We start from the raw sequence: 22,878 nt of genomic DNA, 5'->3' as shown, positions 1-22,878 counted from the left end.
ACAAGAAGCAATTGTATTTCGACTTATGATTGACTAAGTACTGCGAGTTTTGAAGGTAACAAACTGAAATAAGCTTTAAATTAGGGAATATAAAGTTGAAATCAAAGATCGTGGGCATCAAATGTCAGTGACAAAGATAACGGCTCTGATCGGGAATCTAACCCGGAGCCTCTGGTACAATAGTCAGGTCCTTAACATTCGGACCTATAAGAACTGTCTCGTTATAACTGGCAAGATTAATATATAATTTTTTTGTTACATTTTTGTACCGAATACTTTAGTGGTAGGTAGTAGATATCTCATATTTTTTGCAAGCTTTACTAAAATAAATAATGCTCCAATAACCTAGTCTTAATTATGCAATGACTTTTTTCTAGTAAACCTTACAAAAGAAATGCCATCCTTGCAATAAACAATTACAGTTGCTACAAATAACACGAACAATGTATAAATAACACACAAATATACATATAGAAACAACAGAGAATACATAATTACGAAAGAATGACATCGCCGCCGGTGAGTTTATATAAAAAAGTGTACGAATTGCTCCGTCACACAATAGTAGCTGTTACGCATCAGAATTGTTGACGAAAAGATTAATATTCAATCACACATTGCCACTTAATATTCAGTAGACCTATCTATAGATAGCTTGAGTTTCCATTTATCGTATAAAAATCGTAGCTCTCAATCCATCGCCAGCTTAAGTCGTGAGCTTCAAATGCCAATAATAAATATCGTCTTTTCGCATTCAAAGTGAACAATTTCCAAAAATATTTGTAATTGAGTTAATATGCGGATTGCGGAATCATTTGGTATCACCAGTATTTTTCTCATAAATACTGTCAAAAGAGCCTAGTTTAGTTTTTTTTTTTTTGTTTACCTATATTTTGATTACTATTAACAAAATTAATACATAATTTTATCTTATTTTAAAAGACAGATAATGAAACTAAAAAATAAGGTTTGCAAAGATGATTAATATTAAAAATATGATATGTTAAACCTTTAAAACACTCTACTGTAAAATTTAGTAAAATTTTTTATTTTTTTTTATTGCCTTTGTAATAAAAAAAGTTTTGAGATTATACAGTTTTAATGCGAGAAGACGATATATTGGAATTATGGCTATCCTAATTATAAAGAATTCGAACGTCAATACGAAAAAGTCCTTAAATGACTAAAACGGAAGCTTAGCCATCAGACCCCCAAAAGCTGAATAAGTTCTCACATAATTTTCAAGCTCTCAAAGCTCCCTAAAAGCTATGATATGCAGTCGATTTATACTTCAAGTACATGAGGTTTCTTCGGAAGGAGCAGTCGAGTGGGTGATTAAAATTCTTAAGTTTTAAGTGTGAGATGAAAGGGCCCGTACTTGGTCGATGTTTTGTTCCTATTCCTTCGACAATAGGGCTGCCATGATACATTACTAATTTGTTTAAACTTGTTAAGAGCAATTCAAACAATACAACTAAATATACAATACAACCTACCATGCATTATCTCTGCACCACCCTATGGTCGACTGCAAGAGAATGCCCATGGCATTAAGTCCGCCTGTGTACAAGTTTTGTTTTGTGCATAAAGTATAAATAAATAAATAAAACTAAATAAATAAAATAATTATAAATTTAATCTTACTGAGATCTAAATTCTCTCATTGCTGCTCTGAGATTAAGAGCATCCTATAATTCATCTTTAATGTTATAATTTTTATTTATTTTTTAGAATCGACCTAGTAGTGCAAAGAAATTAAAGGGGATTGCCCACTCTCCATAGTGTGCTAGGCCCAAGCTGGACATTAAATATTACTATAAAAATGGACTGATTCAAATTCTTAAATGTATTAGATATCTAAAAAATATATTGAAATTGACGCCACTATTATAAAAAATATAATAAAAATAAAAAACTCGTTTTGAGGTTAATGTTCTATATAAATACCTCAAGAACTTTTCTTTTTTTAATGTTTAAGATGTTCCTAATGTATTTTTATCCAATTGTAGTTATTAGGGTATAAAAAACACACATACTTCTTTAAATATCTATATTATTCTATATTTTCTTCATCTTCATACACAATTAGTAAATCATCTAAAAATAGCACAGGAGAGCATATACACGGTTTTAAATCTCGGTCAGGTTAAAACCACAATTCACACAATGGTTTTCAGCCGTAGTATGAAACGTTATTGATAAAAGCAAAATAAATCGAAGAAAAATCAAAACACATCCATTTTGAACGCAAGCACAAGCAGCAAGCGAAGTGTCAGTCAGTCAGATTAAAATCAGTGTTGTCAGTATAAAGAAAAATAATTACATGAAATTCATATATCGATCATTTTTTTAAATAACCGATATTGGATTTATTTCTTAATATTTTTTTTACGAGTACACATTATATTTTATGTTTTTGTTTTAGTTGTACATATTTAAATAACAATACAAGTTAAGTTTTTTTTTATTGCTTAGATGGGTGGACGATCTCACAGCCACCCTGGTGTTAAGTGGTTACTGGAGCCCACAAACATCCACAACGTAAATGCGCCACCCACCTTGAGATATAAGTTCTAAGGTCTCAAGTATAGTAACAAGTTAAAGTCCAATGGGTATGTCTTTGATGTTATTTTATGTCCTTAAAATCGATTAAAATCGATTGATTAATGATAATATTTAAAATGATTTATTTATATGTTTTTTTATATACTTAAAATGTTTACTTAATACGTAAAAGGTTTTGAAGTTGGCAATATTTTTCCCGCAAAAATAAAATTCTTGTTTTTTTCAATAGAGTTACTTTTTTTAAACTACTTATTGTAAACTGTAGTGGCGCTTATTTGGAAGAAAGTAAATGCATATTTATTTATGACAAAATTAATGCACTAAGTATTTTTTCTCTAATCTATTGTCCGCTTTGGGCCTGAAATGGGCCGTCCCCTTTATAAACGTTTGAATAAGTATGTACCCGTAGCAGATGTTGTCATTAATTTTGATGTATTAAAGTTTCAACGGTTTTTGAAGTAATATTGTCTATGCCTCGTCTGAAAAGATATATCACGGTATAAAAATTTTAAATCGGGAACCGTGGCTATGAATCTATCTAGGTGTTTTCTTGTAAGAATATTACCACGACAATAATAGTGTGTAAAACGGAATATTTTAAATGTCCAGTGTACAATTCTAATATAATGGTGTGTGCAATGGATACAACTTGCATGTTGTGCAAATGAAACCTCTAGTTTTATTTACATTTCATTTGTAATTCTAAGATAGTGATAATGTTTTCGTTTTTCGGATGTCTCTAAATTATAAACTTTTTTTTTTTACGCCACGTTATCTTGTCCCGTGGTAAGTTCGTAAAGAACTTGTGTTACAGGTACCAGATATCGGAAATATATGTAAGATTTTTATTATACACATACACATATTTAATATACATCCATAACCCTGGAAAAGACATTTTATATTTATCATACAAATATCTTCCCTTGGCGGTAATCGAACCCGCGACCCCCTTGTGTAGTGACCATGTCACTTACCACTACACCAGACGGCCGTTATTGTACTATAAGGTTTTTTATTGCTTAGTTGGATGGAAGAGGTAACGACCCACCTGGTATTAAGTGATTACCAGAGCCCTTGAGATTACCTTGAGACACAACCACCCCACCTTTCAGACCGAAATCCATTACTGCTTCACGGCAGAAATCAGTAAAGCAGTAATGTCTCCATGCATGTAATGATCCGTGCGTGCTATTAAATAATATTCAACAAGTAATTAGGCAAATTTTCATTGTGATTTTTCAACTTGATAATCATTCGAGAACCTTTATTTTGTTAAGTATATGTTTCATTAGAAAAATTGGTTTGGAAAATTGAACAGCTATAGCGGCAAATGCAGGCGTCCTATCCTTTGCTGCGACAACTTCTAATTGATTGAACGATCTCGTCTGATGCTAAACATTCATGGGAGTCCATAGGCCTTCGAACGTGAATTCTGCTACTCTGAGGCTTGAGGTCTAAGTCTTAAGCGTATTATGTAAAGACCGTCCCACACCATAAAACTCAATACTACTTCACGGCAGAAATAAGAATGTCGGTGGTAGCTACCGTTCACGGCAAGCCCTACCATAAAATACATGTTGATACAATATTGGGATTTGTCCTCGTCTCACTCAACATGTACTAAACGACAAACCTCTGTGTTATCAATACTCATGTTTATAGATAGTTTCTTTTTTAAGGTTAATTGCAAAATAAAACTTAAAATGTAGTAAAAATACAAATAGTAGTGAATGTAAAACCTAAGGGATCAGTGATTAAGGTTGAATTTTGATCGTGTAAGCGACAATATTAATAATAAATTAGCCAACAGACTATGATGTGTAGCTTTTTGGGTTACTTCAACACGATGGCTGAATGATTTAAATGTCATTTAATAACTCTCATCTACTCGTACAACAAGCAAAACATGACATCCACATGCAAAAAAATACTTCAGGAAATTTAAAACGGTTTTTCGTGCCCAGTATCGAACCACCAGTCTCTTGAATGAGAGGCAAGCGTGATTGATACTGCTTGAGATACGTATACTGCACTATCGTTATCAGAAATGTCACTTAATATCTCTGCGAGCCACCGGTGGCTTCTTTCTACGAATCAATGTCTATATATCGGTACAATTAATATTCTTGTCGTTACTGTCACAGTTTAATAGTTGCTTCGACTTTACAATTATGAAGCCCGTTGGAAATGTTATTTCTAGGAGCGGACCATCCTGCGGAGTGCATTGAGTGCGAGACGCGACGCATTGACACGTTTCGATTTGTAGAGTTGGGCAGCTATTAGGTATGTCCTTAGAAATGAGACTTCGGCAAGTAACTAGAGTCCCGAATAATCACGCTAATAATCCACAATGGGGTCTGACGATATTGTAAAATTGGTAGAAATCTCCTGGATTCAGGCTGCGCAGGACTGTGGAAGAGCTCACCACCCACCTGATGATAAGTGGTTACTGGAGCGCATAGACATTTACAACGTAAATGCGCCACCCACCTTGAGATATAAGTTCTAAGGTCTCAGTATAGTTACAACGGCTACCCCACCCTTCAAACCGAAACGCGTTACAGCTTCACGGCAGAAATAGGCAGGGTAGTGGTACCTATCAGTGTGGACTCACAAGAGGTCCTAACACCAGTAAGGCGTTATGTTTCTTCGTTTTATCCACTACAAACTTACTCGTGTGTTTCATTAAAACTCGAACGCCGCATTACCCAAACTAATCAAGATTAGTATATATTATCCAAACGATTTTAATAACGGACAACCCTCACGCAATTTTCTCGAATGGCATCACAACAAAAACTAGCAACATTATACGGAGGGTCGTTGTCCTCTGTGACGTCGAGCGCACACGCAACAACACAGCTCGTGCTTTTTGCTGGACCTCGGCGAAATACATCCGTTTGCCGAACACAATGCAGCAATGTTTTCGCCAACGAGTTTTTGTTGAACTACAAACAGTGGTCGCGCGTCGAATTGTCGATACTGTGCGTGGTTTGTGCCTTGTTTTTTAATGCTGATAGCCTTGAGAGGCTATTTCAGATTCGCCCTTTTTTTTCTCCTACCTATGCTAATAACCTTGAGAGGCTTTTCAGCTTCATCATAACGTGTGTAGGTGAGCTACAGGGGGCTCAAACCGGAGTGTTGCTAGCACTGGCCTTAGCAAGAGCAGTGCTTCGCAGAATCTACCACCGGATCGGAAACGCGACCCACTGAGAAGATCCGCCGAGAAACTCAGTGGGCCTTGTCTATGGGTTAATTCGCTAAGGACGGTGACCGGGATTCGCCCTAACATGTAGGTGAGCTCACGGGGCTCAAAAGAGCTGTCATGCGTTTCCTTTTCAAGCGCGGAGCAGTTAGTACACAATGCAATTAAGATTACGAAATACAGATATTTTACAGGACGTCTTATTTTTTTATTGCCCGTGCAGGCAGACCGACTCACGAACCAGCTGATGGTAATCACTTACCATCGCTCATGGACGTCAATAATGCCAGGGATAGAGCCAAGCCACTGCCTACCGAGGGCACTGCCTGCCTACACTGTCTTGTGAGTTCGCGCGGGTAGGTATCATCACCCTGCCTATTTCTGCCGTGAAGCAGTAGTGCGTTTCGGTTTGAAAGGTGAAGCAGCCGTCATACTGTTACAACTAAGTCCTTAGAACCCTTGTCTCAAGGTGGGTGGCGGCATTTACATTGTAGTTTTGTATGGGCTCTGGTAACCACTGAACACCAGGTGTGAACTTGTCGACACATCTTAGCAATAAAAATGTAAATTAGCTGTGAGCGTATTTAAAACAAAAATTAGCTTTTTTGAAAACCCTTCGCCTGTCTGTGCCGTGAATAGGTTATACATCATATTTTCTCTAATGAAATGAATTTTTACTGATGTTGAATAAGGTTCAAAATAGCCCCCAAATGTTTCACCTATAAAACATTCAACCAGCTCGATCATTAGTTTCTACTTCCATTCTCTTTGAACAGGTTTTTACCGCTTTCATCCGGATATATCCGGATTTTCGTCCTTTATATACACTTTCAATGCACCGTATATTATGGTCTTCCGTGAAAAGCAAGTTTTTAATAATTTACGAAACCAATTTCATTATAAGTTGAATGTTCTTTTTAAAATTATTTATTAAATTTTCTATTAAAAAACCTTCAATTTACGTCCACAGCAATTCGTATATTTTTAATATATTTTAGCCAAAGTCGTGTTGGTTACGTAAATACTAGGCTGCACTAAAAGTATCGGGAATGGAATATTTCCACTGTTCCTGTCATATTAAAATCTTTTTAATTGAAAACTCCTTGGTTTTAAAAATCGAATACCATTTATTTATTTAAAAAAAGATTCTCGGTCTTGTCACGAGGTTTTGTCAAACTTGTTTAGTTGTTGAGAAAATGGAATTGACTCGAGAAAATTCAAGAGCGATGATTTATTATGACTTTCGAAGTGGTTTAACACAAAAACAGTGTGTTGACCGGATGATTTCTGCATTTGGTGATGAAGCCCTATCCAAAATCACAATTTAACGCTGGTTTGCTGAGTTTCAACGTGGACGTATCAAGCTCAGTGATGATCCCCGTCAAGGTGGTCCAAAAACTGCAGTCACCCAAGAAAACGTTGATGCTGTGCGTAAGCTGATTGAGGAAGATCGACATGTGACATACCGCGAAATTCAGGCAACTTTAGACATTGGCATGAGTTAAATACAAATAATCTTGTATGAACAATTAGGTGTAAAAAAGTTGTTTTCCCGATGGATACCGCATTCGCTCTGTGAAGAGCAAAAAGCGGCTTGCGTTACTTGGTGCGTCAGAACTCTCGAAAGATTCCACGCAAGATTCTCGAATGCTGTATACAACATTGTATCAGGTGACGAATCCTGGATATACGCGTACGAACCCGAAACAAAAAACCAGTCACGAGTTTGGGTGTTCGAAAATGAGTTAAAGCCAACAAAAATTGTTCGTTCACGGAGTGTTGCAAAAAAAATGGTGGCCACGTTTGTCTCCAAAACCGGCCATGTTACGACTATTCCTCTTGAGGGACAAAGAACGGTTAATGCAGAATGGTATGCTAGCATTTGTTTGCCACAGGTCGTTTCTGAACTCCGTAAAGAGAACTGCAACCGCCGCATCATCCTCCATCACGACAATGCGAGTTCTCACACCTCGCACAGAACAAAGAGTTTTTAGAGCAAGAAAACATAGAATTATTAGACCATCCGCCGTACAGCCCCGACCTAAGCCCTAATGATTTCTACACTTTCCCTAAAATAAAGAATAAATTGCGTGGACAGAGATTTTCATCACCTGAAGAAGTTGTGGACGCCTACAAAACGGCCATTTTGGAGACCCCAACTTCCGAATGGAATAGTTGCTTCAATGATTGGTTCCATCGTATGGAAAAATGTGTCAAATTTCGCGGAGAATACTTCGAAAAGCAATAAATACATTTTTAAATAGTAATGTTGTATCACTTCGTTAATTCCCGAAATTTTCAGTGCCGCCCTCGTATGTATGTGAAGACGTCTAATTCATAAACAGTTACTAACCACTAGTTCACAATCAAAATTTTAACTGAATTTAATGGATCCTAAATGAGTGAGTATTATGCACAACTGACGAAATAAACGCAGCTTATTCATTTGTGTATGTACATATATTATTATGTGTACACACACACTGTACTACATTTTTAAGTATCAAGGCCATCATCATAATTCGTTCTCCAAATCCCACGAAATTCTCCCACACTCCATAAACCCAAATCAATTGAATATGTCACTATCAATTGATCCTGTTACGTTGATCCCGTCAGTGACATGTCAACAGCGTAATATCAACATCCTGTGGTCGATCGATTTAGGAAATCCGGTAACAGTTAATACATTCGTTTTGGGCTTGGAACCATAATGCACATGTGGCCACATTTAGAGTTGAACCAGTTGTTTTCTTTTTCACTAGTCTACTACCTGGAATCACTAGGCTTATCTGCAGTGGCCGATTATTTTTGCTGCATACTACGTCACGCCCGTATAACCTCATAGCCTCATAAGAACCTCAGAAGTTTGCCAAAGACCCGGTAAAGTGGAGCAGTTTAAATTGGAAAGTGGACCCTTGCATTAGACTGGGAGAACGCTTCGAAGAAGCAGAAGACTACGTCACGTCCGTCAGCGATGACCGCTAACTTCTTATTTATTATCTTATATTTGGAAAAATATTTTAGAAAAAAAATTCACTTGATGGTTCCTTCTCATTTTTGTTTCTTCCTGGCGATCCGTTGAATTGCCAAATCATGACTCCGTGTTGGAGCTGTGGCATTGCTGATGTCCATGGGCGACAGTGATAATTACCAATAGCATAAAAATAGGGGTAGGAGATTAAATAAATAAATAAATATAAATATTTACTAACAATCACGCCACGTTAACTGGTCCCGTGATAAGTTCGTAAAGAACTTGTGTTACAGGTACCAGATAACGGAAATAAATGTAAGTTTATTATACACATACATATGTATATTTAATATACATCCATAACCCTGGAAAATACATTTATATTTATCATACAAATATCTTCCCTTGGCGGGATTCGAACCCGCGACCCCCTTGTGTAGTGTGTAGATTGGGCGCACTTTAGTTTTAAATTTTCTTTGACTTAAGTATTTTTATTATTGCTATGACCTACCTCTCAGATATTGGCAATTGATAAGGTATCAACATATATTACAATATAATAAAACGTGTAAACATAATTTGAACAATTTAATATTTAAGTCTACTTAAGCAAAACATCGGAGGATGTTGAATTAATAAAAACAAACAAAAAAATATATCATACAACTCCTCAGAAATTATCCCATACAAGAATGTTACTGTATTTAGAATATCCAAACATGCCCCAGATAATGTGTACTGAAGATAAGTTGGCAACGAGATATTCTAATACGTAAATTACTTCAGCATCCGTGTACTTAGACCATTATCTCATTCGGCCTAAGCAACATTTACATAATTCATGGTGATTACTTGATTATACGTATCAGACTGAAAATGTTAAAGCAAATCGTATTTGGATCTAAAGGGTTTTATTAATAACATAAACTGGCTTAGCTAATGCAATTTTAAGACTTAGAGTCGGTTTCTTGATTTGATTCCATAGGAAAAAGAAAAATGATAAAAATAAATGATAAAGAAATAACTGGGAACAAATCACACACTGTTATCTGGCCCCAAATTAGGATTCCCATGGCTATGGATGGCCAGGGACAGGCATAAATACTTTTATACATAATAAACACCCAGACAAAGAGGCTCATCACACGAATGCTTACCTGATGCGGAAATCGAACTCACGGCCTTTTACACAATAGTCAGGAACGCTAATTACTGCACCAGCGGAGCAGTCAAAGAGAGTTTCCTTTACTGTTTTGTTTGATTAGATCGGTGATATGCATGACCATATGGTATTCAAGTACATAGCGATGTGCAACTCGAGATATCGGAATCTCAATAACATTATAGACAGATACAGGAAGTACAGTAATATTATCTACGCGTGAGCTTACGGAATAAGGTCTTGTTGCGAGGAGGTAGTTATGACCCTCAGTATTGAAGAAACCAAAGCTAGAAGAAGGAGAGCTTACTAAACGTTGTACCATAAGTTTGAAACGTACAAAAACTTGGCATGTATTCACACTTGGCACTTACGAGTTTGTGCACACCGGCTTGGCTGCAAATTTCTAGCAAATGTTAAAATCTAGACTCCAGAGGAACGGTTCAAACATCAGAGAGGATCTCCCGGACCTTCCGTTTTCAGAATATTGCGGTCCTACGACTTTGTTCAATCACTCATAAATAATTCCACTCGATAATTAAAAATATGTCGTATGTCTATGGGAGGTCTAGTACCATTGGCTCCCAAATATAAGATTATCAAGATTCGTCTCGGATGAGATCATCAAAGAAACCGCACCGGCCTCGGATACCGGTTTCCCCATAGGCATGTAGGTTATGGGAATTTAATGGTGGTTTTATTGGGTCGGTAATTTTTATAGAACTCTGGTTTCGTAACCGATAATGCGAATTGTGGTTGAAGTAAATCATGTAAGTCGTATGGAAAATTTATGGTGATGTTACGGGAGATTGAATCATCAATTGAAATATACTTATAGCATATTGACACATAAATACTAGGTAGGTGTCTGGCTAAGAAAAACGCAAAACCATGACAGTTCTGTATTTTTATATTTACTTACCTTTGTTAAAGTTAAAGCGATGGTACTGGTACTTCTTACGGAAAGTGATCACTGTAGTCTGTAAAACTAACCAACTCTAGGGGTATATGTATGAATATAAAACTTTATATTGTACGTGTTTCTCAAAATGAAATAAGCTTCAGGATTGATAAGTGGCACCCATAAATAATTAGACAGATAATTCATTGGCAGTCTTTTCATTTAAAAAGAAGAAAAACGTTTGACAATCAGAAGAGAGAGTGGCACATAATCATCTTTACATGCTTAAATATTTTTTTAAACACCATTTGCTCAAAACATTCTTGTGTCACATTAATCATTAAAAATAAACATTAATTGAACAGCCTCAACTTCTCTTGAGTCAGGTTATTAACAATGGCTTAAATCGAAAATCGCGTCTACAGAACCCATAGCCACATGCGCAACAATAATGAAAAACGATTCAACTCAATTCGATGAGAATCGTGTGGAAACATCGACTGAACAAACAAAACTTAAAAGTTTACGTATCCAAATGAGAGAAAGATTAGCTTACCCTTGGTTCCAGCAGAGCTATGTGGGTTATAGCTCGGCCTTGTAATGTGGTAAATGCTTGCTCAATTAGAATGAAGCCGTCAGATGCCTTCAAGACAATACGTGTGAAGGTTAGACGCTAAATTACAGTTGCTACTGATTAACATCAAGTAACATTTCATTAAGCGAGTTTTTCCTATCTTTTGCCGAATGATATACATACTTATACGTATCTGGCTATAACAAACAAACAAACATCTGACGAAGACACGCGTAATACATTAAATTTTACGATGAAACCAACTAAAACAATTGATAGTTTCGATCCTGATTTATTGGTTTTGGGAATGAATCGAATAAGTTTTATGTCTCTAGTTTGAAAGTAATTCGGCTAAGTAGTTTTTATTCGCAGGAATAGAAAAACTAATATTTAAAAAAAACCCACTCCCCTAACAATCCGTAACTTAGGGTTTGATTTCGTGCTTCTATAAGTTATTAGTAAAAATAAAAGAGGATTCGATGCGTTGGACTTTATAAAAGTAAGAAAATAATTGCCCAAACAATTGGTTTTGGCCGTCAACTTCGTTTGGACGAAGTTAAATGAATGACAAATGTGTAGTAGTTAATTTAAATCATTTAGAGGCGACCACTACTATATTTTTGAAGAGCTTGGTAATTATACTACGGAAATATTTTTACACTTAATTCTATAGGGACTATAGCTAGCTGTATAGTTAAATGGGTCAAGTAAAATTGCTGGGAACACGCTGTGGACGAATGCATTTGTCCACGTACATTGGCTGCAGTTCATCCATCATTTTGAGGTCACCATAAACACAATGCAAATTATATTTGTATCACCAAGCTGAAACACGGCTAGTTCTAAAAGAATTCACAAGCTGAATAAATTTGTAGAGCCGAGTACTGAATAACGAATTGCATTGTTAAATTTTATTTTTTGTTATGCAACTAATCTAAATTTAAGTATTCCTTGAGCCAATATTTAGAGTTAACCCAATACGGGCAGTACATTTCCAACTGGGTCGGTTATTGTGCTCGATATTAGGACGCACGTGCTGTCGTGAAGATGTGTTTATAGAGAGGGTTCTTACTCTGTGTAGATGTATTTATGTATTCGTTTCTATTATAATAGCTGAGTAGATACTCGCTCGTAGAGGCCCCGGTAACTTAGAGAAGCTGATGGTAGTTGGTCAGGTTGACGTGAGAAGATCACGCGGACGCTCACCTACCTTCTGGTCTGATCTGGTCAAGACGCTGGCCTGCCAATAACCGAGGCTATAAAGACTGCCGAGGACAAGAAGACATTGGGAAGCATTGTGCATCGAGTAGTCCACATTTCAGATTAGACACGACCTTCAGCAATGAAGAGACCGACTCAGAATAAGAAGAAAACACTCGCGGGGCCTACAAGGACTCATCAAACTTGCAAACTAAATTCGGTGTCCAATTGCTTCGGAAATTCTTTGATAACCAACAACATCCTTATTGCAGCCTCTTACATCCAGCGTGAAACTATTACCAAACTTGTCAAAATGTATTCGAACCCTTGAAGGACGGGAAATAAAGCAAGCCCTTACAGCGTCAATCTTTAATACATTCCAGAAAATTCACGACCGATACTCAAAGCCTTAAAAATAGAGCAGTCGATTCGTGACGACTCATATATTATTTACATGAACCGTTAAGTATGTACACCTTTATGGGTTTTTCACGAATTTTCCATCATTAAATATGAATGGCGATCCACCGGACCCGATGAAGTTGATGGACTAGCAAATGGCGCTTAATGAGGATATCGATATTGAAATCTGCAACATTTTTGTTCGATTTGGAGATTTACAGTGGCAATTTTTGCGACTACTCCTACTGTTTTGGTTTTTAGATCTCATTTCATTTAACCTCAATTTGAGTTCACAAGTGGCCACTTCTTAGATGTTACCAGAATAAAAAAAATTCGACAATCTTAAAATAAAAGCATTAACTTTACTATATTATTCATCCATAGATAGTATTAATAGAACTTTGTAATTAACCTCATAAAAACTAAACTCATAAAACTAGAACAACACCGTTCATACTTTGTTGAAAATAAACTTCAATTACTTTTCTCTTCATACAATAGACTGGTTACGTCGATAATCGTAAATCATTTTAATCCTGGATAGCATCCAAAGATTGCGTAAGACTTTGAAAAATCTCGATAAAAGCTTTTGGATTTTTAACCAAAAATCAACATGTATAAAACTCGCTCATGAAACTGATTCATGATATTATTTTGATGATATTCATTCGTATTCCTTAATACCTGATCAATATAACTAATCTAAAGTGTTTTTGTTACAGGTAAACATCTTTCCTTCAAGCTAAGAAAATTAAATGCCCTTAATGTAAGTTTAGATAAACAATAATTTTAAAACCGCCCTCAAAAAAAATACTATTCCAAAACAAATGAATATGCACAAAAACTTTTTGCGTATTGTTCTATTACATAATATTACGATAACATAATGTAGCTACAATTATTTTTATTTTTGGAGAGAAAAATAGGGAACAACACGTCAACAATCCAATTTCAAAATTGATTGTATCTTTATAAAACACTGCTTTAGTTGAAGCCGCACAAAAAATATGGAGAACATCTAAGTTTAGAAGTTTTTACATGCTTATTTAAACCATATTTTTATGGTTTAATCTCGCGTTTTTTATTGACACTGTATGATTTCCAACCTTTCAAATACTGTACAGTTTTCATTGTCACAGACGATGGTTGCAAGTCGTCCCTCTCAACGATAACTTAATCCAAAAAGTACTCTTAATTATGTCTACGACTAGTAAAAATCGAAGTCAATACTTTAATAACATTTAATAGCATAATAGAACAACAAATCTAACAACAAAGCGATAAAATAAAGCTGAATAGAGTATATAAACCTTTTGTGCTACAGACATTCGAAAATACTGAACCTGGTCTAGAAACAGAGCAGACTAAATACTCTTCTATTTTTAATCTCAATTTAGTTAAAAACTATTTTTGGTCTATTACGGCACACAACACAGGGTCACTGGTGCGAGCCGACTACTTACCGCACTTCTCAAAATTCCTAAAGGCCCAAGCAAGTTATGTGAAGTACGTTCAGGTTTCTTCATATTTGGTAGTCGGTTCGCTGGTCTTATATATTGAAATTGTTCCCGGCCTGTCTATTACATTTAAGGCCATTCGGATGCCAACGTCTCCGTAAATTTCCTAGAACTAGAAATAGCCAAAGCATCTAACCTATAAAAGCTATAGCCGAGCCATTTAGGGACAATAGAAAATTAAATGTATTACAGCCATTCGGAGCTTAAAGCTCCGAGCGCTGCGTCCATTAAGTAAGCATTATATGTAAATTAGGATGTACGTCGAGAACCAAATTAGACACACAGACCTTTTTGTTTATTATTTGTTTATTTTTTCTCACACTTTCGTAATATTTTAGGTGGCCATTTAGCTTTACCTGAGTCCTTAGCGGTACTTGCCGGCGTCCACGAATACAATGTGAAAACCGTGGGTCACTTTAAAAATGATACTAAAGCTTCAAATTTGTTAAACGTCTACATAGACCACCCACAAAGTCCACCGATGATTTGTCCGAAATTCCCGAGAATCCGCCAAACGCAAGTCTACATGGCAAACCTTGAGGAAGAGCTATGTCCAGCCATGGACGTCTGTGGGATAATAATGATGACGACTACCTCCTCACCCGGGTTGACATATGATCGATGCACAATATTTTATGCTGTACCAACAAAATTCACTGAAACTTACTACTGGTATTTTATTTTTAATACTTCCTCCAATATGGACATCAATTGCGGACAATGGACTATGTGTCTTTTACTTTTTTCAGAAAAAATATTCCCTGTCCACAGATTAAGTTATACTTACACAGTTTTGTCAAAATAATGTTCCCAGAGAAAACCTAAAATGCTACATTTGAATTTGGGACCTATCATTCTCATAAGCTTGGCTGGAAAGGAAAGTTTCCGACCTGGTCATAGCTGACCTAGCCGTCGTCTGGTCCCGATCTTAATTCGCTGAATTACACTATATTATGGTCTCTGTAGAGAACATGGCAAGTTCTAAACGCAATTTAAATAAGTAGCCCATAAAACATTCCATAAGAATAGCAACGATTAAAAAATCCAATGAAAAAAAGTGTGTGTGTCCGCTCCGACGCACGACTGGAGTTTACTGGATATAAAAAATTAAACGAAACAATACGAGAAATAGTTCTATATTACGACAACACGATACACTACAGATTATTAACAAATTAACGAGACACAAAACAAACGACTAACAAATATATGAAAATACAATAATGAGAGAAACGCGCGATCAGTACGAGGCTTTGTGGCGGACTGCCGGCGCAGCAGCCCGGCGTCACCTGCAATAACGCGGCCGCGCGTTGGCTCCTGATTGGCGCGCGCACGCATCACGCAATCAGGAGCCAATCAGGCGCATAACGCATTTCGTGTGACATGCTAGTACGATTTTGATTGGCGCGCGCACGCATCACGCAATCAGGAGCCAATCAGGCGCATAACGCATTTCGTGTGACATGCTAGTACGATTTTGATTGGCGCGCGCACGCATCACGCAATCAGGAGCCAATCAGGCGCATAACGCATTTCGTGTGACATGCTAGTACGATTTTGGTCCCCATAATTTTCATACCCCGGGCCTATATATGTAAATCGATTCTAAAGGAGTAAACTCCAAAAAATACGTTTTATTAAAAAAAAAACTTGAAGATTTTGTGTGGCGCGAACGAAGTAAAAATGATAAGAGCGTTTTCTCATTAGACCTCAAATACTTGAAACTTTGATTAGACTTACTAGTTCTTACTTCGACTAAGGCCATTTGTTATGAGCTGTAGAATAATAAGGAAACACAATAATACACTTAAACGAGGCTCCAAATAAACCGAACCATCAGATCCATTATCTTCCCATCAATAATTTGAGTCAATATTGGGACAACCCACTAGAGTACGGCAAATCAAATATTTTGAAACACTTCCATGCTCCCAGCGTCGACGAGTTAGTAGCTATGAGAATATTTGAAAACTCACATGGGATGGTAGCACCAGTTTGCCAGTATAGATGGTGGAGATGACGGTATAGGCTTGAAATGATAGTTCTTAATTTAAACTCCAGTGATTATTTAGCACCAATTGGGCCGTGTTCTGTTCTTCTTACTAAATAAATATAAACTAGACTAAACGTGGGTAACGTAGGAATTAGAGGCAGTGAAAGCGCCGTAATAAATCCAAGTAGTTTCACAATGTTTCTGCGTCTTGAATAGCCGCTTGGCACTAAGTATTATTGTGGGAACATTATATTATTACGAGTATATCGTGTGTTGATACATCACGTATTACTTTGAAGTCACCGTTTCATGTAATATCTGATTGTAGATTTAGTTTTGATGTGTAATCTTTTGTATGTATACTTTAGTTTTTTTATCGAGAAAAGTCACTGGTGATCTTACCATCTTTATCTCAAGGTAGGTAGAATAATTTATGTTGGGAAGTCTCTGTGCTTCTGGATCTTTAACCCTTGGCTATTAAAAAACTACATATTGATTATACCGTACGTACAGGAAGCAGACAGGATTGCGGTGCCGGCGTCGCGGGTTCATTTCCAGTAATGCAATACTGCGCGATTGGTGTTACCGGCGCGGCTATTTGCAGAACGATCGATATCTGTCTTCCGGGCTCGGACTTTATCTTCGTGCTCCATAGGTTCATTGGGACGAATTTATAGTATTACTTTTCTTTGAGTTTTTCATTCACAACTTTGTTTCCAATGTATAATTCTCTGTTTATTCTGAAGGTTCATCGAGATGAAATATCTTTAGCTTTAAGTACACCTACTGTACCACTGTATTGTTATTTAGGTCTAAAGTACAAACGTACAGGCTTTAACATCAATCTAAAATCATAATAATATTATAAAGTCCCGTACAAAACGTCAGATTTCTAAGGCACTCGAACAAGACATATGTAAGTACAATTCAGTAATGTTGTAACGAGGTATTCACTCTCCTTCATATCCCCACTACTTACACTTATAACACGCTAAATTCCTAATGTAGGGTTGCTAGCTGGTATCTATAAATAGGTAAGTACAAAATAACTCGGTAGCATTATCTCTTCTGTTTACCAACAGATTATTATTAGATTAGATTATCTTTTGCTTCTTTTAGTTGCTAAGTTCCCAATCGCGGTCCAATGTTTGTTAAGTGGTCACCGAAGCTCATAGACAACAACGTTAATGCCGACCACCCACCTTGCGACATGTCGTCTTTTCGCTTTAAAAGTGTACAATTTCTAAAAATATTCGAAATTGAGTTCATATGCGGAATCATTTGGTATCACCAGTATTTTTCTTATACATACTGTCAAAAGAGCGTAGTTTTTTTTTTTTTTTTTAGTTTACCTATGTTTTGACTTCTATTAACAAAATTAAAACATAATTTTATCTTACTTTAAAAGACAGATAACTGGTAAAAAATAAATGTTGCAAAGATGATTAATATCAAAAAAAATATCACATGTTAAACCTTTAAAACATTCTCCTGTAAAATTAGTAAGTTTTGAGATTATACAGTTTTAATGCGAGAAGACGATATATATATCTCAATTTTACGTGTAAAATCATTGTCCCACCCTTCAAACCGAAACGCATTACTGCTTCGCGGCATGAATAGATAGGGGAATAATACCTACCCGTGCGGACTCACAAGACGGACTACCGTCAATTTGCTTTTTTTGTATTAATATATTTTATATGTTGACGAGCTACCATATTATCAATAATCTGTTTTTGGACATTGTAAGCTGTTTTTTCAATGTCGATAAGTATATTATGTAGAAAATATAAACGGAATTAAAATCTTGAGACTTGATTGTAGTCGAATTTCAATCATAATCCCAACCATTGCTTGCTGACATTAAAATACGTAACAATTTTTCGACCAGCTCACAGTGTCGAAGGAGAAAGCAAAGCATATCGATGTGACTAATCGACCCTCATATTAGCATTGTAGTCACTTTGCTTGACAAGACGCTGTCAACTGTGAGCACTTGTGAATATTTAGTACATTATTGGACTTTCGCGAATATTATTCGTGTCTTGTTGATCTCTCATCTATAAGATCTTTTTTTTTTTATTAATTGACAAGAACCCCCACTATCTTCGTATCGAGCTATGCAACTGTGCCGGTGTTCTAATACCATAGTCAGATTGGTACTTCTTCTTCTCTACTTAATCGTTCCCTTACTGCTGAGGATCGCGACCACGTGTGACGTCCCTCCACAGTGTTCGAACATGGGTGGCATGGACCGCATGGCACAGACTACCACCAAGAGCTTCCTTTACCAGAGCTGACCATCTGGCTAGTGTTCCGATCAGATAGGTACACTTGAGACTTAACTATACTTGAAACCGCATTTACGTTGTAGATGTCTACGGGCTCCAGTAACCACTTAACACCAGGTGGGCTGTGAACTCGTTCATCCATCTAAGCAATAAAAAAAACAAAATAAAAAAAACATTGTTCTAATGAAATACGTAATTCGTCCTTAATTAACTAATAACAATAATTTTACCTGTAAAAACGATATATTACTGCACAATCAAGACAAAGACTTTAAGCCTCAAAGTGGCTGATGTCTATGGGCCCCGATGATCGTGAGACAGTTAACCTGTCCAACAAATTCGGATAAGAAAACTGAAATCATGTATATCAACCTAGTGTATCTAATGTCCAGATTCTTCTTTCACAATAATTTCAATTATAAAATCTGATTGATTGATTATCGGTATCCAATCAGTCATTTTTGTGTTGTAAGCCCGTAATATCGCACCGGGTGGTCCGAAACCTTATCTCTACTACTATAAAAAATAAAGGGCTTTTAATTAATTTGACGATGAATATAATTCAGGCGGTAAATAATCTATTAAACTAAATGCAATTTAGAAATCACCGACATAAAGTAAATATTTAATACGGTATGAGAAATTTACAGCCTAAATTACAGCCAGTTTGCCTTTGTGGTATAATTTTAATATCAATTGCTATCATAAACGAGAAAGGGAAAACCACAGTCTGGAAGCTACATTTAATGTATTTACGAATCATTATTAAAATCTAACTGACTTCGTTTGGAATATTACACCTGTCACATCTGACAGCTGTCAAAACATATTAAATTCTAACACATCAGAATACTGTTGATTAAGCGCGGCAACCCTGTAAGGCTGTCACACTAATCATTCTTCCGGAGACAATGACGAATAGGGCGAGTAAGACCCTTCGCGACATTGCATACCTTCGTGTGCCAAATGTATCTTAGATAAAGGGCTTAATGTAATGTGCTTACATACAAGCGGAGCGGGGAGCGAATTAGATGAAATGTCCTGATTTAATAATTTCCATATACTCATATTGAGGGACCTGATGATTTTTTTTTCCTTCGCCGTCGCCTTATCTAGTAGGTGAGCTCACGTGCTCAAACCTGATGACGTTGCTAACACGAACCGTAAGCAAGAGCCGTGCTTTGCAGAATCTACCACCGGATCGGAAACGCGACCCACTGAGAAGATCCGGCGATAAACTCAGTGGGCTGTGTCTGAGGGTTAATTTACTCGTCGAGCCCTTCGTCGCAAGCGACGGGTTCGACGAGAACGATGACCTGTGCTTGAGGTACCTAGAAGCACCGTTAGTGGATCGAGAGGATCCGAAATGACGTGCTTGGGACGACGTCAACTGCTTTCCATTCTGTCCGCAGGATCGATATTTGGAACTCCAGTTTTTTTATGCGAATAGTTGCTACTCAACCCCCTCAACTAACAATCGACATCGGGTTACAAAATCAAAATCAAAATCGTAGAGAATATAAAGCAAAATAATAATAAGAAACAAATTGTTAATATTAAATACTAACGACCCCTCCCGCTTCGCTTCGTGAACTCATTATTGATCTTATTGAATTTTCTAACTTCATCTTTCATGATATTGCACACACGGTTGTTTGCAGTCATGACTATTCAAATATTTGATATTTGATTTGAATAAATCATGCAGTGTATAAGACAAAGTTTGTGTAGGTACTTTAATTACCAGTTGCGATAAAAGTATATATTTTCATATAAGGATCAATTTGTGACTATCAAATGTGCGTTTATAAACTAACAATTTTTATTACTTTTATGGTTCACTATTTTGGCGATAATGGCTTACACGTAAAAGAGAGATAATATGCTGCGCGGGCTTTTTATGGAGCTATTTAAGACAAACATTTCCATAATCTATACCAATATATAAATGTACAGTGGTTTTTACGGATGTTCCGTTATAACTACTGAACCGTGCATCCGACTGACTTGAAACTTGGTATTCATGAAGAAAATATATGTACTTAATGGATAGGCTAATATTTATTTGAGTGTTGGACTCCTTAATAATCATGACAATAAACAATAATGTTAATTTTAAATGCCCAGCGAAACGGGCGATTCACACTATTTCTTTATAAATTATAGCCTTCCTTCTGCGTTCGAAGGCAGTCTGCAATATCTATTGGCTATAGAAGTGCTTAATAGAGTAAATAGTGAGGTTAAAATTGAAGATTTTTATGTCGATTTTAGTGTTGATCAGTCCCACTACAAAACCCTTGTTAAGGAAAAAGTCCGTTACTTAGATCGAGCTGCAACATTGAGTCTGAGAGTGGGTAGTAGCGTTTATATTGTGGTGCCAAAACTGAAATGGCGAGCTTAAAGGATAAAAGCTATAAAACTCGGCGCGTCCAAGACATCTAATTATGGCGAGGCAATCAAGAAAATTAACACTAACCCGAGCGAAAATATCGCAATCTCGCAAATGATCCCGCGAGAGCGTTTTATTTGATTCCCGCGGGATGCGACCGGGATTGTTAATCACGGAACGGGATTACGGGATCCACCACGTCACGGTTGCGAGGAAAACGCGGGATTTACTCATCCCGGTTTTTGTCTTTCGTTTGGAAATTGTATTTTTTTTGGCGATGAAGATATTTTTTTGTTTGCATTAAGTTTTTGTGACGTTATAATATGTAAAACCTGGTTTATAATTGTACAGATATATTTCAGTAAGGTGACCAATCAATATCAAGCTAATATGCGGTAACGTGCTATAGCTTACTAAGAAACTTATGTGTGCTATACATCAAACTAACCTATACCATTGTGTGGCACCCTCGGTAGCGGTAAGGGTTGGGTGCGAGTGAGATAGATGGAACAAAATTAGCTGGCAAATAGGACAACACACAGCTCAGCATAGCTTAGTGTTTAAATTAGTACGTCAGTAAGTTATTATGTACTGTGTATTATGTACTATGGTATTATTTATATTATGTAAGTTATTTAAGTTTTTTTTGTATCGCTTAGATAAGTGACGAGCTCACAGCCAACCTGCTGTTAAGCGGTTACTAGAACCTATAGACATCTACAACGTAAATGCGCCACCTTTCCATGAGATATAAGTTCTAAGGTCTCAAGTATAGTTACAACGGCTGCCCCACTCTTCAAGCCGTAACGCATTACTGCTTTACGGCAGAAATAGGCAGGGTGGTGGTACATACCCGTGCGGACTCACAAGAGGTCCTACCGCCAGTAAAAGCTATCATGTTAGTAAGTATCTTGGATACAATTTAACTCCGTTTTCAGAAGCTCTGGGTTACTGCTATAACTGTTTTTCTTAGAGAAAAAAGGTGTTAAAAAGCGCTTTCAAATGATAATTACTCTTCACTTTTAAGAAAAAGCTTGCTCTTTCAAAGTAAAAATTAACTTTTAACAATGACATGGTAACCGCAGATCTATTATTTGATTTACTGAGTTCTAACGCAAGTCTATTGCTGTGCTCTGTATCAAAATAATATGTGGTTTGCCATTGATATCAGCTCCCATATAAATTACCATAATTCAGGGTATAGTAAATAGCAATACATAAATTGTGTAACATGCATAGTTAAACAGCTCGTCTTATATTTTATATCAACGTTTGTAATTGATTGTAGCTTATTTTGCATATTTAATAAAGAGACGAATAAATTTACTGATGGTAGGGCCTCTTGTGAGTCCGCACGGGTAGGTACCACCGCCCTGCCTATATCTGCCGTGAAGCAGTAATGCGTTTCGGTTTGAAGCGTGGGGCAGCCGTTGTTACTATTTTTTTTTATTTTTTTTTATTAGGACTTTACGTATTAGGACTAAACTTAGACCTTACAAATTATATCTCAAGGTGGGTGGCGCATTTGCGTTGTAGATGTCTATGGGCTCCAGTGACCACTTAACACCAGGTGTTACAACAAAAAAAAAACAAAAATAACAATAGTAGTGAAACCCACCACGCTCCGCTTAAACGTACGAAATACCAATTTATTGAAATCACCATTTGTGTGTAATAGATTAACTTTTAAGTTTTATAT

The 22,878-nt window shown here is 36.5% G+C and overlaps 1 protein-coding gene and 1 non-coding gene across 5 annotated transcripts in view; one reads left to right on the top strand and one right to left on the bottom strand.

Moving 5' to 3' along the window:
- The window catches only part of LOC101738393 (dystrophin), a 513,865-nt gene that overhangs the window by 343,538 nt on the left and 147,449 nt on the right, over positions 1–22,878 (top strand). The window lies entirely within an intron of this gene.
- Positions 21,524–21,633, bottom strand: Mir3231 (microRNA mir-3231). The gene has a single exon (NR_107516.1). It is a non-coding gene; the product is annotated as a microRNA mir-3231 (primary transcript).

This window comes from Bombyx mori, chromosome 7 (assembly GCF_030269925.1).
Source record: "Bombyx mori chromosome 7, ASM3026992v2".
Classification (NCBI taxonomy): Eukaryota; Metazoa; Arthropoda; class Insecta; order Lepidoptera; family Bombycidae; genus Bombyx; species Bombyx mori.
Note: the sequence above shows the minus strand (reverse complement) of the source record. Positions and strands in the feature narration are given on the sequence as shown.